This window comes from Pristiophorus japonicus, chromosome 10 (assembly GCF_044704955.1).
Source record: "Pristiophorus japonicus isolate sPriJap1 chromosome 10, sPriJap1.hap1, whole genome shotgun sequence".
Taxonomy (NCBI): domain Eukaryota; kingdom Metazoa; phylum Chordata; class Chondrichthyes; family Pristiophoridae; genus Pristiophorus; species Pristiophorus japonicus.
The window spans coordinates 192,140,128-192,159,817 of NC_091986.1; the positions used below are offsets into that span (position 1 = coordinate 192,140,128).

Sequence of the window (19,690 nt, forward strand, 5' to 3'; positions counted from 1 at the left end):
TATTGAATTACCTATGTGTATGGGATTTAAGTATGTATTAATTATTGTAGATGTGTTCTCTAGATGGATTGAAGCCTTTCCATGTAAAAAGGCCGATGCCACTACTGTTGCTAAATTTTTGTTAAAATAAATCGTACCGCGCTTCGGAATTCCAGCTAAGCTTTCTAGTGATAATGGGTCATATTTCACGGGAACTGTTATAAAAGAAATGTGTAAAGCTTTACAGATCAACCAACGTTTTCATTGCAGTTATCATCCACAATCAACCGGACTTGTTGAAAGATATAATGGAATGCTTAAAAATAAACTGGCGAAACTGTGTAATGTCACTGGACTAAAATGGGTAGAACTACTGCCCTTAGCCTTGATGATAATGTGATCTGCAACTAACAGAACAACAAGCTTGTCACCACATGAGATAGTTATTGGGACGTCCCCAACGAATGCCTTTTACTGCACCGTTTATGGCAAAACAAATGGACATCCATAAAATGGAAGAAAATATGTTGAATTATTGTATCGCACTAACTAAATGCATTTCCAGCTTTCATTCACAGGTAAAAGAAGCCCAGGTCGAACCAGCAGAAGGGAAGTGTCATAATCTGGAGCCCAGACAATTCGTTTACGTCAAAATCTTTAAAAGAAAAAGCAGTCTACAACCAAGATTTGAAGGACCATACCAGGTCTTGCTGACAACTAATACTGCAATCAAGGTAAAAGAAAGACCAACACGGATCCATGCGTCCCATTGTAAAAGGGCACCCGACAAGGAGGAATGACTAAGGAACTGTATGGACTATGGGGACTGATCATATTCTTGCTAATAATCTTTGATCTATACCTTTTGTATTAGTTAAGTGCTACTGCGCCAGGTCAGGAGAAACAACATTACCAACCAAGACCATTGCTGGGGTGGGTGATGGTAGCAACAACTACTGAAGGTTCTTGTGTGGAAATGGATTAAGTTGTCCTTGTAAAGGACAAAAGAGGGGAATGTGGAAATTTACTTTCTAAGTTACATTTTCTGTTTAATGTACCCTTTTGTAATAAAACAAAATGGAGTCTCGGTTCTCCCAGAAGCCCCTGTAGCAGACAGCCTGTTTCTGCATAAAAATACTAACCTTAACTGATAGCTAATTAAAGAAAGGCAAGAGCCATCTGTGTGAGCGAGGGAACCTTGAATTTACCCTCCCTAACAGAAAGAATGTCCTGTTAGAATTATACTCCCCACTAATAACTGTCGCTGTGCTAAACCTTAGAAGTATTAGATAAAGGCTGTATAGATATGTGGAGAATTAAAACAAGGATGTAATGTTAATTAAGTGATTGAAGAACTCCTTATCGGTATTTGCTGACTGCAAGGGCAGAACTGATACACGTGATGGAACCATAATTTCTTTGTTTGTTCTCCTGTATAAAGAAGTCTTCGCTGAGCCTTTGACTTAGTGAGACATTTCCTTGCAGCAAGTAAAACTATTAAAGGGACATCTACCGAGCTGTTTGTGTCAGAGTTTCATTTTTTTTTTAATTAAATTTAGAGTCGAGATTTCGACAGTGGTGGGGAAAATGTTGGAATCAATTATTAAGGATGAAATAGCAGCGCATTTGGAAAACAGTGACAGGATCGGTCCAAGTCAACATGGATTTATGAAGGGCAAATCATGCTTGACAAATCTTCTGGAATTTTTTGAGGATGTAACTGGTAGGGTGGACAAGGGAGAACCAGTGGATGTGGTGTATTTGGACTTTCAAAAGGCTTTTGACAAGGCCCCACACAAGAGATTGGTGTGCAAAATTAAAGCACATGGTATTGGGGGTAATATACTGACATGGATAGAGAATTGGTTGGCAGACAGGAAGCAGAGAGTCGGGATAAACGGGTCCTTTTCAGAATGGCAGGCAGTGACTAGTGGAGTGCCGCAAGGCTTAGTGCTGGGACCCCAGCTCTACACAAATACATCAATGATTTGGATGAAGGAATTGAGTGTAATATCTCCAAGTTTGTAGATGGCACAAAACTGGGTGGCGGTGTGAGCTGTGAGGGGGACACTAAGAGGCTGCAGGGTGACTTGGACAGGTTAGGTGAGTGGGCAAATGCATGGCAGATGCAGTATAATGTGGATAAATGTGAGGTTATCCACTTTGGTGGCAAAAACGCGAAGACAGAATATTATCTGAATGGTGGCAGATTAGGAAAAGGGGAGGTGCAACGAGACCTGGGTGTCATGGTTCATCAGTCATTGAAAGTTGGCATACAGGTACAACAGGTGGTAAAGAAGGCAAATGGTATGTTGGCCTCCATAGCTAGTGGATTATGGTATAGGAGCAGGGAGGTCTTACTGCAGTTGTACAGGGCCTTGATGAGGCCCCACCTGGAATATTGTGTTCAGTTTTGGTTTCCTAATCTGAGGAAGGACATTCTTGCTATTGAGGGAGTGCAGCAAAGGTTCACCAGACTGATTCCCGGAATGGCTGGACTGATAAATGAGGAGAGACTGGATCAACTGGGCCTTTATATATTGGAGTTTAGAAGGATGAGAGGGGATCTTGTCATGTATTCAACTGTCATTGTAATCCATGTATAAACTGACCTAAGTTGTACACCATGAGAATACTGACCACTAGGTGGTGAACTTGTGGGAGGCACTTCTAACCTGGACTTTCAGGTAAAAAAGGGGAAGCTCCACCCACCTTCATCACTTCAGTGCTGGTGAATAAAGGTTACTGGTCACAGAGTGACCTTCTCTCCAGTATGGATCTCGTGTGCATTTGTACTGTATAGTAAGGACATATCATTGGCAACAAGAAACTGGGATTTAAACCACGCGAGCATGGCCACTAGCAACACTGACGAGAGGTACTGTGTTGGTGATGATTAGGACAATTTTATTGAGAGTCTACAGCAAAGTTTCATCACTAAGGAATGGCTGGGACAGGATTCGGCCGACAAACGCAGGGCTCATCTCCTGACAGTTTCTGGATCCAGGACAAACAAGAAATTAGGGGTGCATGCAATAAAGGTGCAGCAGTTATAATGGGTGACTTTAATATGCACATAGATTGGGCTAGCCAAACTGGAAGCAATACGGTGGAGGAGGATTTCCTGGAGTGCATAAGGGATGGTTTTCTAGACCAATATGTCGAGGAACCAACTAGGGGGGAGGCCATCTTAGACTGGGTGTTGTGTAATGAGAGAGGATTAATTAGCAATCTCATTGTGCGAGGCCCCTTGGGGAAGAGTGACCATAATATGGTGGAATTCTGCATTAGGATGGAGAATGAAACAGTTAATTCAGAGACCATGGTCCAGAACTTAAAGAAGGGTAACTTTGAAGGTATGAGGCGTGAATTGGCTAGAATAGATTGGCGAATGATACTTAAGGAGTTGACAGTGGATGGGCAATGGCAGACATTTAGAGACCGCATGGATGAACTACAACAATTGTACATTCCTGTCTGGCGTAAAAATAAAAAAGGGAAGGTGGCTCAACCGTGGCTATCAAGGGAAATCAGGGATAGTATTAAAGCCAAGGAAGTGGCATACAAATTGGCCAGAAATAGCAGCGAACACGGGGACTGGGAGAAATTTAGAACTCAGCAGAGGAGGACAAAGGGTTTGATTAGGGCAGGGAAAATAGAGTACGAGAAGAAGCTTGCAGGGAACATTAAGACGGATTGCAAAAGTTTCTATAGATATGTAAAGAGAAAAAGGTTAGTAAAGACAAATGTAGGTCCCCTGCAGTCAGAATCAGGGGAAGTCATAACGGAGAACAAAGAAATGGCAGACCAATTGAACAAGTACTTTGGTTCGGTATTCACTAAGGAGGACACAAACAACCTTCTGGATATAAAAGGGTTCAGAGGGTCTAGTAAGGAAGAGGAACTGAGGGAAATCTATATTAGTCGGGAAATTGTGTTGGGGAAATTGATGGGATTGAAGGCCGATAAACCCCCAGGGCCTGATGGTCTGCATCCCAGAGTACTTAAGGAGGTGGCCTTGGAAATAGTGGATGCATTGACAGTCATTTTCCAACATTCCATTGACTCTGGATCAGTTCCTATCGAGTGGAGGGTAGCCAATGTAACCCCACTTTTTAAAAAAGGAGGGAGAGAGAAAACAGGGAATTATAGACCAGTCAGCCTGACCTCAGTAGTGGGTAAAATGATGGAATCAATTATTAAGGATGTCATAGCAGCGCATTTGGAAAGAGGTGACATGATAGGTCCAAGTCAGCATGGATTTGTGAAAGGGAAATCATGCTTGACAAATCTTCTGGAATTTTTTGAGGATGTTTCCAGTAAAGTGGACAAGGGAGAACCAGTTGATGTGGTATATTTGGACTTTCAGAAGGCTTTCGACAAGGTCCCACGCAAGAGATTAATGTGCAAAGTTAAAGCACATGGGATTGGGGGTAGTGTGCTGACGTGGATTGAGAACTGGTTGTCAGACAGGAAGCAAAGAGTAGAAGTAAATGGGTACTTTTCAGAATGGCAGGCAGTGACTAGTGGGGTACCGCAAGGTTCTGTGCTGGGGCCCCAGCTGTTTACATTGTACATTAATGATTTAGACGAGGGGATTAAATGTACCATCTCCAAATTTGCGGATGACACTAAGTTGGGTGGCAGTGTGAGCTGCAAGGAGGATGCTATGAGACTGCAGAGTGACTTGGATAGGTTAGGTGAGTGGGCAAATGCATGGCAGATGAAGTATAATGTGGATAAATGTGAGGTTATCCACTTTGGTGGTTAAAAACAGAGAGACAGACTATTATCTGAATGATGGCAGATTAGGAAAAGGGGAGGTGCAACGAGACCTGGGTGTCATGGTACATCAGTCACTGAAGGTTGGCATGCAGGTACAGCAGGCGGTTAAGAAAACAAATGGCATGTTGGCCTTCATAGCGAGGGGATTTGAGTACAGGGGCAGGGAGGTGTTGCTACAGTTGTACAGAGTCTTGGTGAGGCCACACCTGGAGTATTGTGTACAGTTTTGGTCTCCTAACTGAGGAAGGACATTCTTGCTATTGAGGGAGTGCAGCGAAGATTCACCAGACTGATTCCCGGGATGGTGGGACTGACCTATCAAGAAAGACTGGATCAACTGGGCTTGTATTCACTGGAGTTCTGAAGAATGAGAGGGGACCTCATAGAAACGTTTAAAATTCTGATGGGTTTAGACAGGTTAGATGCAAGAAGAATGTTCCCAATGTTGGGGAAGTCCAGAACCAGGGGTCACAGTCTAAGGATAAGGGGTAAGCCATTTAGGACCGAGATGAGGAGAAACTTCTTCACCCAGAGAGTGGTGAACCTGTGGAATTCTCTACCACAGAAAGTTGTTGAGGCCAATTCACTAAATATATTCAAAAGGAAGTTAGATGAAGTCCTTACTACTCGGGGGATCAAGGGGTATGGCGAGAAAGCAGGAAGGGGGTACTGAAGTTGCATGTTCAGCCATGAACTCATTGAATGGCGGTGCAGGCTAGAAGGGCTGAATGGCCTGCTCCTGCACCTATTTTCTATGTTTCTATGTTTCTAGGACATACTCCCTGATGAAGGACCTTCTAGCGCCAGAGAAGCTGGCGGACAAGACTTTTGAAGAGCTTAGTAAGTTGATCGGGGAACACTTTAAACCGGCGAGCAGCATTCACATGGCGAGACACCGGTTTTACACGCACCGGCGGCGAGAAGGACAAAGCATTCCAGACTTCGTGGCAGACCTCCGGCGACTGGCGAGCCTATGTAAGTTCCCAGATGCATGCAGAGCGGCGATGCTGCAAGACTTTTTTATTGAGGGCATCGTGCACGCTGGGGTTTTCAGGAAACTGATTGAGACCAAAGACTTGACCCTGGAAACGGCAGCTTTGATGGCCCAGACATTTATCTCAGGGGAGGAAGAGACCAGAATGATGTTTGACAAAAATCTTGGTTTAAATGCAGCGACTGGACAGGGAGTCAACATTGTTAACGTGGCACACAGTTCTCCAGGCAGACAGGGGCAATCGGACATGCCCGAGCATGTAGTCGAACCTAAAGGGGGAATTCAACAGAGACAATGGCTAGCTGAACGGCAATTCATGCCATCGCAAAGGACAATGCGACCAGTAATGGGGCCATCAACACCTGTCAATGGTGCGCTTAAGGACAGTTATAGAGACAGTCAGAGACGATCGACTGGTAATGGATCTTTTGTTTCCGACAACAGCTCATGTTGGAGGTGTGGAGACAAACACAAAGCCACAGCTTGCAGGTATCAGCAATATACCTGAAGAAACTGCAACGTCAACGGTCACTTGGCGCGTATGTGCAGGAAGCCTGCAGCCAGGTTGATGTACGAGGAGGACGGGCCCGATGTAAGCCCTTTGAGGCCAAATGGACACTGGGGGAAATCGCTGGAAGCTGAAGTTCAGCGAATTCATGTGGAGCACATATACAATGTAAGAGAAAAATTTGGCATTAGGGGTACCAGCGGGACAAGGATTAATGTGCTGGTTCCTGCACCGACCCATAAGGAGGTAAAAGGCCTCTCTTTGGCCTTGTACATTCCCGTAGCAAGGCTCCAGAAGTTATCAATTCAATAATATTCCGACAGGATACGATGTGAGAACCTAAACAGACATCGATAAGACCTTGCGAAGAGGCTCGAGGTGGACTCGCAGGCATCAAGGAGAATCAACAAATTCTGACCTAATGAAGTCATTTTAGTCACGGCCTAAGGTGGTCACGAGGGTCTTGGCCTGTCAATCCAAAGTAGCACTAATAAGGTAGTCCAATTAGAGAAGTAGCACTGATAAGGTAGTCCAATTAGAGATCTAGGGAGGTCTTACCAGTAAACAGAAGGGTTTTTGAAATGTATAAAAGTTGTATGATTGTGCTGTTTAGGGAGCATCTCCACTCACAGGCGGTTGTGATAAGAGGTGTTCCCGGACGTTCGTAATTAAAGATCGTTGTACCTTGCCATCCATTTCTATCTGCTAACTTCGAGAACTGCTACGCGGGTTGGGGCGAGCGTCGACCCTCTATATCAGGGGGCCCGCTCGTGGGAGGAGAAGCCTTCCCATTTTCTCTTACATTTGGCACTGCGAGCAGGAGGGTTTTGAAACTAACGAGAAGAAAAGATTTAAGCTATGCAAACTCGGCACAGAAAGAACAAAACTGGGAATTATGAAATCTTACTGAATTTTAAAATTGGATTTCAGTAAACAAAATAGCTATTAAAAATGTGTGGTCTCGTTTTAAATCAATTAAAAAAAAATCTTTGGCAAGTACTTGAATTAGAAGTTAAGAAAAAATTGGAGTTTAATCTAAAATGCTGTCTTTCCTGATGAGAATACTTTTATTATGACGGCTTTACTAATGATTTCTGCTGTTTTAACGGATTCCTAATTTCGAAGCAAGTTTTGAAGGCACAAAGGCTTAAATAAAAACTTTTCGGATGATTACACAAAGTCACGTAATGACATCAGGCCTTCTAACAAAGCTGTAAGGGAGTTAACCCTTTCCATTGACAGCTGTTTTATACTGGACAATATTAATTTGGATTTCTGAATAAAAAAGACTCACCTGACAGACAGAGGAAATGGTGCGATAGTCAGAATAAAAATAAAACAGAACTAGCCCATGTAATAATACTCGCCTGATGCAAATAAAAGAAAGATACTCAAACAAAACAAATTCAAGAGTTAAAGGCTAAGATAAAGAAGCTGGAAGAGATTTTTTTTGAATGGGACCAGACGGATAGTGCAGTGCGCAGCCATAGCACCATCACCTATGGCAATAGAGCCAATGTACCCCACGGTGGGTAAGTGTAGTCCACAAACCCAACCTAGCCTTACCTCTGATTTCACAGAGTGACTTCGACATGCATGGATAAAAGATGAGTAGACCAGAACCTAACACCTGGTGACGACCAGGCTATCTGTTTAAAATTTGCAGATAAAACACTCACCGAGATGGGACCGCAGTGGCTACTTCGACTCTGGAGACTCAGGATACTGGGAACCTTGAGGCCCACGCAAGTACTGGATAATACAGATGGACTACGAGAGATGTAGCACACGCAGGAAAGACACAACTACATGAACTATGGGGCTTTGTTTAATTTAACTGCCGAAATATGCATCCCAGCAGCCAAGGACTGGAGCAAGGACAGAACTTATTTTAACGCATGGCTATGTATAGTGTATTAAGTAAGGTTGCAATGCAGCAGGCTGCCGATGCCATGGGCACCAGTAGATTCCGAGGACAGGAGCAAGTTCATAGGACCAAAAGGGGAAGGGCGCAGAAATCCAACTGGATTGAATTTCAGTTCTAGAAGCTCATGCCTGGGCGAACGAAGTTGCAAACAAGCAGCCAAATCCACCCCGCAAGAAACAGAAGGGTGGGAACAGAACGGAGCAAAAAGGGGGGTGGACAATGAAGACCAAGGGAGGTCTCTGGAATATAAGGTGTATGTCCCGAAGCGTGACACATGGAAAAGCCAGTATTGATCTTGCGCAGCACAAACAAGAAGGAATACAACCTAAAAAGGGGGGCGGATGGAGTGTGGAGGAAAGATGTAGTGGACCCGGAATAAAGGTCCGGCTGGGACACCAAACACGCCCAAAGGGACCCTGGGAAGCCCTACCGCTGCCCCGACAACCACCCTGGGGACAACAACTTCCCAGCACAACCACGCAAGTCTCCCCATAAGCCCGTCCATAAAGACTGGAGCCAAAGGGGGGCTAGTAATAAAAGAATCTAAAGAAAGGATAAAATTTGGGGTGCGTCAGCGACTACTCATTCTTCCTAACTTCTGTGGGAATGAAACTATACCAGAACCTGACACAACGGATCCTCGAAGGCCCGGAATCCACTACCCTGAAATTTAATGTCAGAAAGGGAACAGGGCAAGGTCGAACAAAAAGGGGAATACTGGAAACACTAGGCACAGGTTATGCAGCAGGGGTTACGATAATGAATTCCATAGACCTGTATGCAATAGATGACCGGGTTAACAACTTAACGCAAATGTTAAGGGGTTTACTGGGGAGGGACATGGATAACCAAGCCCTACAGGCGCAATGACACAGTATGACGTAACAAAGGGATACCCCTTATACCAAACTGACAGTATCGGTGAAGAAACCGAACACAGTTACGTTACCATCACCCCTCCAGACAGGTGATTAAATTAGTACAAAAGGCATTGACATAACCGATTGCTATAAAAATAATCAAGTGATTTTATGTCGAGGTACGCCATGAATGACGAATGATGATTGCAGATCCCACCAAACAAACGGATACATGCTGAGTATCACTTCTCTCGAGCACGATTCCGAAACGATCGCTGCTCCACAAGGGAATGGAGATTGGCGCGTGAACACAGGAGCAGCCAACCCGACGATTAAGACCAGGGGAGGAGTCACCCCCTGTGTCATCACCAACCCTATCTTCTGTTTCAGGCCTATGGGAAAAATAGACATAAATGGATACCACATACATCCCGAGACAATGGAAATTATCCACGGAACAGTCATGGATACCTTCCGAGAAGAGTACAAGGAGGCGGTATGGGAACCGCAAGAAAAACAGATACCTGAATTAAGTGAGGAACGATTGGTGCAATGAATCCAAAACCAAAGACGACACTATATCCAACTGATGGAAGAAATAGACAAACCTACAAAGAGACACTAACGCGATGCTGGCTGATCAGCCCTGGTACTCAAAGCTGTGGGACATTGGACTTAATATTCAAATTAACCCATGGATAAGAATAATATCACATGTAATTGTAGTTACACAGGGCCTGGTTCTGATGGTCATGATGGGATTAACATGTACACCAAATGACACGGTAGAGCACGCACTATGATTAAGGCCATAAGGGATGAAAATTTAAGCAGTCCTACAGGAAGGACTTACCTTATATAACTCTGCGGGAAAGGTCTCAGGAAGTCCCGAAGCTTGGGAGATGGCCACCCAGGTGAACGGACCTATCTGGAACTTGCCTACAGGGAGATAGTTATCGGGAAATATGGCCAGCTTGGCGTTTAGCCAAGGGCCAAAAGGGGGGAAATGTAAGAGAAAAATTTGGCATTAGGGGTACCAGCGGGACAAGGGTTAAAGTGCTAGTTCCTGCACAGACCCATAAGGAGGTAAAAGGCCTCTCTTCGGCCTTGTACCAAGGCTCCAGAAGTTATCAGTTCAATAATATTCCGACAGGATACAATGTGAGAACCTAAACAGACATTGATAAGACCTTGCAAAGAGACTCGAGGCAGACTCACGGGCATCAAGGAGAATCAACAAATTCTGACGTAATGAAGTCATTCTAGTCACGGCCTAAGGTGGTCACGAGGGTCTTGGCCTGTCAATCCAAAGTAGCACTAATAAGGTAGTCCAATTAGAGAAGTAGCACTGATAAGGTAGTCCAATTAGATATCTAGGGCGTTCTTACCAGGGAACGGAGGGGTTTTTGAAATGTATAAAAGTTGTATGATTGTGCTGTTTAGGGAGCATCTCCACTTACAGGCGGCTGTGATAAGAGGTGTTCCCGGACATTCATAATTAAAGATCATTGTACCTTGCCATCCGTCTCGGTCTGCTAACTTCGAGAACTGTTACGTGGGCTGGGGCGAGCGTCAACCCTCTATATCAGGGGGCCCGCTCGTGGGAGGAGAAGCCTTCCCATTTTCCCTTACAACAATTCATAAACCAGGACGCCACCAATAATGATGAAAGTGCTCCTCAATGGCATCCCAGTATCAATCGAGTTAGACTCGGGGGCCAGCCAGTCCCTGATGAGTATCAAACAGTTCGACAAGTTGTGGGCGCCCAAGGCCAAGAGGCCAAAATTATTGCCGATTGACGCACAGATACGGACATATACAAAGGAGGTCATTCCGGTGCTAGACAGTGCCACGGTACTCGTGACCCACAAAGATTCGGAGAACAGGTTGCCACTCTGGATTGACCCGGGGGATGGTCCCGCACTGCTGGGGAGGAGTTGGCTTGCTGTCATGAACTGGAAATGGGGCGATGTCAATGCAATTTCTTCTCTGAAGCGAATATCATGTTCACAGGTCCTGGACAAATTTAACTCACTATTTCAACCCGGCATTGGCACTTACATGGGGACCAAGGTAGTGATTCACATAAACCCGGACGCCAGACCAGTACACCACAAGGCCAGAGCGGTGCCGTATGTGATGCGGGAAAAGATAGAAGGCAAATTGGACCGCCTGCTGAGGGAAGGCATCATCTCGCCAGTCAAATTCAGTGACTGGGCGAGCCCGATTGTACGGTGCTCAAGGCGGATGGGTCGGTCAGTATATGTGGTGATTACAAGGCCACCATCAATCGGGTGTCACTCCAAGACCAGTACCCGCTATCGAGAGTGGAGGACCTCTTTGCGACGCTATCCGGTGGCAAACCTTTTTCAAAATTGGACCTGACCTCAGCTTACATGACCCAGGAGCTGGCGAGTGAGTCAAAGAAGCTGACCACCATCACGACACACAAGGGGTTGTTTGAGTACATCAGATGTCCGTTTGGGATTCACTCGGCCGCCGCGATCTTTCAACGAAACATGGAAAGTCTCCTCAAGTCGATTCCAAGGATGGTGGTTTTTCAAGACGACATCCTCATCACGGGTCGCGATACTGAAGAACACCTCCACAACTGGAGGAGGTGCTACGCAGACTGGACCGGGTAGGGCTGTGACTGAAAAAGGCGAAGTGCGTCTTCCTAGCTCCAGAGGTAGAATTCTTGGGGATGAAGGTAGCAGCAGACGGGATCAGACCTACTGCGTCCAAAACGGAAGCGATCCAGAGAGCACCCAGACCCCATAACACGATGGAGCTGCATTGGTTCCCGGGGGTCCTGAACTATTTTGGTAACTTTCTTCCCAAATTGAGCACGCTGTTAGAGCCGCTACACATGCTCCTACGCAAAGGTGGCGAATGGGTCTGGGGGGAAAGCCAGGAAAGGGCTTTTGATAGAGCACGCAATTTGTTATGTTCCAACAATCTGTTAACGCTGTATGATCCATGTAAGAAACTTGTGTTAACGTGCGATGCGTCGTCCTATGGTGTCGGGTGTGTGTTGCAGCATGTTAGTGCCAAGGGTCAGTTACAGCCGGTAGCTTATGCCTCCAGAAGTCTGTCCCAGGCAGAAAGGGGCTACAGGATGGTAGAAAAGGAAGCGCTCGCATGTGTATATGCAGTAAAAAAAACGCACCAGTATCTGTTTGGCAGGAAATTTGAGCTGGAGACAGATCACAAACCCCTAACATCCTTTTTGGCCGACAACAAGGCCATAAATACAAATGCGTCGGCCCACATACAGAGGTGGGCACTCACGTTAGCCGCCTATGACAATACAATTCGACACAGACCAGGCACTAAAAACTGCGCCGATGCACTCAGCAGGCTCCCACTAGCCACCACCGAGGGGGCAACCGAGCATGCTGCTGAGATGGTCATGGCTGTTGAAGCTTTCGAAAACGAAGGCTCACCCGTGACAGCCCGTCAGATCAAAGTTTGGACAAATAGAGACCTGCCACTGTCTTTAGTCAAGAAATGTGTCCTGAATGGGGACTGGGCAGCCACGTACGGGGCATGCCCTGAGGAATTTAAACCATTTCACAGGCGCAAGGATGAACTCTCGATTCAGGCCGATTGCTTACTATGGGGAAACCGAGTAGTCATGCCCCAGATGGGCAGAGAGGCATTCATCCAAGAACTCCACAATGAGCACCCGGGCATTGTCATAATGAAGGGAATTGCCAGGTCACACGTTTGGTGGCCAGGGATAGATGCAGACCTGGAACTTTGTGTTCGCAGGTGCAACACGTGTGCCCAGCTGGGCAATGTGCCCAGGGAAGCCCCTCTTAGCCCCTGGTCCTGGCCTGCCAAGCCATGGTCACACATCCATGTGGACTACGCAGGTCCTTTCATGGGAAAAATGTTTTTGGTTGTAGTAGATGCCAATCCAAATGGATCGAGAGTGACATTCTCAATTCAAGCACATCCTCTGCCACGGTAGAAAGTCTATGGGCAACGTTCGCCGCCCATGGTCTACTGGATGTCTTGGTCAGCGACAATGGCCCGTGCTTTACAAGCATGGAGTTTCAGGACTTCATGGCAGGAAATGGTATCAACCATGTCAGAACGGCACCGTTCAAGCCGGCCTCAAACGGCCAGGCAGAACGAGCAGTGCAGATAATCAAACAGAAAATGCTCAGAATCCAAGGGGGTTCCCTACAAAGCCGCTTATCACGCCTACTGTTGGCCAATAGATCCCGACCACACTCGCTCACAGGGGTTCCACCCGCAGAGCTGCTAATGAAAAGGACGCTCAAAACCCGGCTATCCCTTATATGCCCCACCATGAAAGAAATTGTTGAGAGCAGGCGCCGGTCACAATGTGACTTCCATGATGGGAATGCCAGGGCGCGATGTATTGATGTCAATGACCCTGTCTTTGTCCTCAACTACGCTGCAGGACCCAAAGGGCTCGCAGGCACTGTGATTGCCAAAGAGGGGAATAGGTTTCTGGTAGTTAAATTTAGCAATGGATAAATCTGCCGCAAACACGTGGATCAAACAAAAAGGAGGTTCAGCAACCCCATAGAAGAAGCAGAGGAAGAACACGATGTAGAGTTCACTCCACCACAGGTGACCGAACACCGGAACCAATTGGAGGAGAGCTCAGTCACTGTGGGCAGTCCGGACAGGCCTGAGGCACCGCAAACAGCAGACACTCAGGCCAGCGCCCAACAACCAGAGCCCCAACTCAGGCGCTCTACAAGGGAGCGTAAACCACCAGAGAGACTTAACCTGTGATCCCAATAAGACTTTGAGAGGGAGATGTCATGTATTCAACTGTCATTGTAATCTCTGTTTAAACTGACCTAAGTTGTACACCGTGAAAACACTGACCACTAGGTGGTGAACTTGTGGGAGACACTCCTAACCTGGACTTTCAGGTATAAAAGGAGAAGCTCCACCCATCTTCATCACTTCAGTGCTGGTAAATAAAGCTTACTGGTCACAGAATGACCTTCTCTCTAGTATGGACCTCGTGTGCATTTGTACTGTATAGTAAGGACATATCAGATCTCATAGAAACATACGAGATTCTGACGGGACGGGATAGATTAGATGCGGGTAGATTATTCCCAATGTTGTGGAAGTCCAGAACCAGGGGACACAGTCTTAGGATAAGGGGTAAGCCATTTAGGACTGAGATGAGGAGAAACTTCTTCGCTCAGAAAGTTGGTAACCTGTGGAATTCCTTACCGCAGAGAGTTGTTGATGCCAGTTCATTAGATATATTCAAGAGGGAGTTAGATATGGCCCTTATGGCTAAGGGGATCAAGGGGTATGGAGAGAAAGCAGAAAAAGGGTACTGAGGGAATGATCAGCCATGATCTTATTGAATGGTGGTGCAGGCTCGAAGGGCCGAATGGCCTACTGTTGCACCTATTTTCTATGTTTCTATGTAACACTACCAAAATAGTTAACTGAAGGACATCAGACCAACGTGTACTGTTTTAAACTCAAATTTACTCATTATTTTGCCCAAAGATTTTAAAATGGGAAGTACGAAGCTGATTTTAGATGTCGACTGTGGACTGGATGATGTCCAAGCTATGATGGGACTCTAGCAGATCCTGGGTATACCATGTTGTCACGGAAACACACCAATTGACAACGTGTGCAGAAACGTGCTTCGAGTGCTAAAAGTTTGCCGGAGGACAGAGTTGGGTGATGAAAATTATGAATAAAGGAGCATTATGCTTTTAAAAGCAACCCTTTGTCGTGACGTGAATCCTCAGTGTAAATTAGAAAGCCGTCCTTTTTTGAAAACGATGTGACTACTGCCAACGACCCGGAAGTTGATGTCAAAGCTGCGCAAAAGCGTTCTGCGCATTAATCTGGGGAAAGCGATGATGGGTTCCGATTTCTTTCCTAGAGGCCCCAACACCCGCTCCGTGTTTCCGATTTTCCTCCCAAGACCACTCCGTGTCGCTAGCATTTTTTTCCCCAGGTCCCGTGTGTCGCGAAGCGTACAACCAAAACAAATACAAACGCACATGCGCGAATACTTCCGGTCCGTTGGCAGCAGTCGCTGCGATTCTTGGGATGTGGGCAACGCTGCCAAGGCTGCATTTATTGCCCATCCCGAGTTGCCCTGAAAAGGTTGTTGTGGGCCTTCTCCTTCAACGGCTGAAGACTTTGTGATGATGGTGCTCCCACAGTGGTGTTAAAGTGTGAATATTAAAGTGTGAATAAATAGTCGGAACATTTAGCTTTTATTCCCTGAGCTCCTCGCTCTGAGTTAGCAATAATGTTACTTTTTTCCAAATTGTTCACTCCGTTTTTTTCTATGCTGCCAGCGCCCGGATTTCCCGCGCTGTTTTTACATTGCCACAACATTTCCGCTCTTCCTCTTGATGTTAGAGGTTTCGGGGGAAGCCGATGCTGTCGAAGTCACCTTGGTTCATTGCTGCAGTACATCTTGTAGGTCGACAAATGGTCGCAGAGAGCTTTATCACCAGACGCGCGCCCACACACACACAGACCACGAGATAGACCAAGGATGTGAGTCAGACTGTGAATAAGGGTGAGGTTGAGGGAGGCGCAGGAAAATTGGAGAAGAATGAACTAGGGGAACTCAAATGTAAGTTAAAATCACCAAGGATGTGGAATTTCTTGGTAGGGATCAGTGCCTTTGAACCAGCAAATGAAGATTCACTTAAAAAGGAGAACTTCCATCGGGTTTGTGGGCCTTGCTTTGTAGTGTTTGGTGGAGTTGCTAATCCAATGAAATTTTGCACCCGTGGGCTGATAATTAGTTAATTACATATTGTAATATTTTATTGTAACATTAAGGTCCCAAGTGCAACAATTTGTTTGATCCGTATGATACAAAACGCCTGGAATAGGCTTAAGTTCTTCTAATTACAACCAGGACATGTCTCTTCTAATCTCTTCCATGTTTACAGTGTCAGCTGTGGCTCAATGGGGAGCATATTTGCCTCTGTGCCTCTGTGTTAGAAGTTTGTGGGTTCAAGCCCCACTCAAGGGACTTGAGCACAAAAATCAAGACTGATACTCCAGTGTAGAAGGAGCATTTGGAGTTGGATGAGATGTTAAACTGAGGCCCAGTCTACTCTCCCAGGTGGACATAAATGATCCCATTGCACTATTTTGAAGAAGAGCAGGGGTGTTATCCCTGATGCACTGGCCAATATTTATTCCTCAATCAACAAAATAAAAACAGTTCATTAAGTTCCTCTATTTACAACACATGTCACCTGGATGCTTTATGCCTGTGTAACTAGTATTCCTTCTATGTGCATTCACATGCAAATTTTGCATACCGCTCCAGATCTGAGCCCATTTTTTCCCCTTTCTTGGGCACTTCTCTTCTGCCTTCTCGCCTAGTCATGCATCTTTTCTCCTTTCTTGGGTACTTTGCCTCCCCCAAACCCTACCCGAACCCATTGCTACTACTCTGCCTTTCTACTCTTCTGATACCATCCTAAACATGAATTCCGCTCCACTCCTCTGCTTGGATAAGCCCTCAGCCACCCTCTATGGCTCTCATCAAGGTACCAAGGTGCCTCCTAACAGGCAGCAACCCCAAATGTCCCATCCTCCTCTTTCCTCTGACCTGCTCGGGTGGCGACCAGTTACGGATGCCTCGCCCCCTGACTATGCATTACACCACTTTTCCTGCCCAAACCGCTGTGGTGGCGATGCAATCTTTATCAAATTACACCTTGGTCTCTCCCTCTACTCATTCGACCACCTCATTTGGTACACTCCTATCGCCTTTCCTTAAAATCTTTGTTGTCTATCATCCCCAAAACCCTACCACAAATCTCACGAGATACCCTCCCTACTTTCCTCCCTCAGCCTCTGCACTAAGTGATTCCTTCTCTCCTCTAAATTCACTGGCTTCCTGTTCTCCTTAATCCTCTAATACCCGTACTCATGGCCATCCCTTTAGCGTTTCTATCTGCCATGACATCTACTCCCATCACAAGCAAGGCTATCACAACCGTTTCCTTGCACCCCACATCAACCGCCCGCTTCTGTGACTTTGATTAGGGCTATTTCAATGTTATAGCAGATGGAGAAAACCTGATGGAGAGATCTAAACATGAAGTTATTGTTAGCGAGTGGGACGTGGGAGAGGAAGAGGAGGTTGGGTGGCAGTTTGCATGGATTGAGGGTGGGTTTTTTGAGGAGGGGGTGATAATGGCAGTTTTTAAAGAAAAGGTTTGCTGATGGTTTGATTGCAACAGAGGAGGCTGAGGGGAGACCTTATTGAGGTGTATAAAATAATGAGGGACCTAGATAGAGTGGATCGGAAGGACCTATTTCCCTTAGCAGAGGGGTCAACAACCAGGGGGCATAGATTTAAAGTAATTAGTAGGAGATTTAGAGGGGATTTGAGGGGCAATGTTTTCACCCAGAGCGTGGTTGGGGTGTGGAACTCACTGCCTGAAAGGGTGGTAGAGGCAGAAACCCTCACCACATTTAAAAAGTACTTGGATGTGCAATTGAAGTGCAGTAACCTACAAGGCTACAGACCAAGAGCTGGAAAGTGGGATTAGGCTGGATAGCTCTTTATCGGCCGGCGCGGACACAATGGGCTGAAATGGCCTCCTTCCGTGCTTGAAAAAAAAAACTAAATGCTAGCCTTGCTGATGATGCCTGTATCCCAAGAGTGATTACCTCGGCTGCTATTATGTATTTTTTTTCAATTACTTTTTCTCATAAAAGTACTTAAAAAAAATTCTTCCCATTTAATCAGGGCTTTAATTGTCAAACTCTGAAATAATTTCAGAAAATGAAATGCTTTATGGAGTGTAGCAATTGTTGTTTTGTAGGCAAATGCAGTAGCCAAGGGATATGGGGATAGTGCAGGGAAATGGAGTTGAGGTAGAAGATCAGCCATGATCTCATTGAATGGCGGAGCAGGCTTGAGGGGCCAAATGGCCTACTCCTGCTCCTATTTCTTATGTTCTTCTGTTTTGGTGCACAGAAAGATCCCACAAAGAACAATAAGATGAATAACCAGTTAATCTATTTTTGGTGATCTTTTTTGAGAGAAACCTGTCACCTAGGGCACTCTCACAGTTCACTACAGTACTTTTCTTTGAGTAGTGCTATGCGATCTTTAACGTCCACCTGAACAAGTATTGCATCTCAACCCATTATTTGCAAGTTGTTTAATGTGGTAAACGCAAATCCGATCAAATATGGAATTATCTAAAGACTTTTCCCCTGTTGCAGATCCCTGTGTTCCGGGGTACCTGTAGTCCCCCCCCGGGCAGCGTTTGGATTCTTCGGCTTGCCATGGAAACGACGTGCTGGGGGATGTTCCAGACCCTGACGCTCCGGGACTGGAACACTTGCAAACTGAGCACGCGATGAATGCCACGACACGAATAGTCACTGAACATGCCGGTCAGGTGAGCTGTGCAGGCTTTAGGAAAGGAGAGACCTCGTGGTCAGTGGGAATGTTGATATGAATACTGAGGGGGGGGGGAGGTTCCTTCGCCGTCTCCAGGCTAGATCCAAGAATGTCCCATCCTCTGTCATCGAACTACAGTACGTGGACGACGATTGCGTCTGCGCACATTCAGGGACTGAACTCCAAGCCATCGTCAACATCTTCACCGAGGCATATGAAAGCATGGGCCGTACACTAAACATCCGTAAGACAAAGTGTTGTGTATCTGTAAAGCATGCACTCCCATGTTCCGCCAACAGGGAGTGTATCCCCTGAAGTCCCAAGGGATCCCAGCATCCCTTGGGAGCACTGTATATAAGCCGGCCCCTAAGGCCTGTTCCTCACTCTGGAGTGTCTTCATAAAGACTGAGGTCACTGTTACTTTAACCTCCCTGTGTGCAGTCTCATCTGTGTTAGGAACACAATAACTGGCAACGAGAATACAAATCCAACGCAAAGATGCAGCAAACTGTGGGCATCCTGGAGAAGTTCTCGGAGGGTGAGGACTTGGAAGCCTATGTCGAACGGCTAGACCAGTACTTTGTAGCCAACAAGCTGGACGAAGAAGGAAGCACTGCAAAAAGGAGAGCGGTCCTCCTCACAGTCTGCGGGGCACCGACCTACAGCCTCATGAAGAATCTTCTGGTTCTGGTGAAACCCACAGATAAGTCGTATGAGGAGCTGTGTACACTAGTTCGGGAGCATCTTAACCCGAGGGAGAGCGTGCTGATGGCGAGGTATCAGTTCTACACGTGCCAGCGATCTGAAGGTCAGGAAGTGGCGAGCTACGTGTGCGAGCTAAGGCGACTTGCAGGACAATGTGAGTTTGATGGCTACCTGGAGCAAATGCTCAGAGACTTTTTTGTACTGGGCATTGGCCACGAGACCATCCTACGAAAACTATTGACTGTAGAGACACCGACCCTCAGTAAGGCCATTGCGATAGCACAGGCGTTTATGTCCACCAGTGATAACAAATCTCTCAGCACACAAGTGCTAGCAATGTTCATAAATTAACTGGAACTGTGTTTGCGAGCAGAAATGTACAGGGCAGAAACCACAAGTCTGCAACTGCCAACAGGCCTCAGGTGACCCAAATGACTCAGATTCCGCAACAAAGGATGAATGCAAGGCAATTCACACCTTGTTGGCGTTGTGGAGGCTTCCATTCAGC

At 46.2% G+C, this 19,690-nt stretch overlaps 1 pseudogene; it reads left to right on the plus strand.

Annotated features, from left to right (window-relative positions):
- Nucleotides 1-14,581: 14,581 nt before the first annotated feature.
- Nucleotides 14,582-19,690, plus strand: part of LOC139274887 (nucleoside hydrolase-like) — a 38,130-nt pseudogene continuing 33,021 nt past the window's right edge.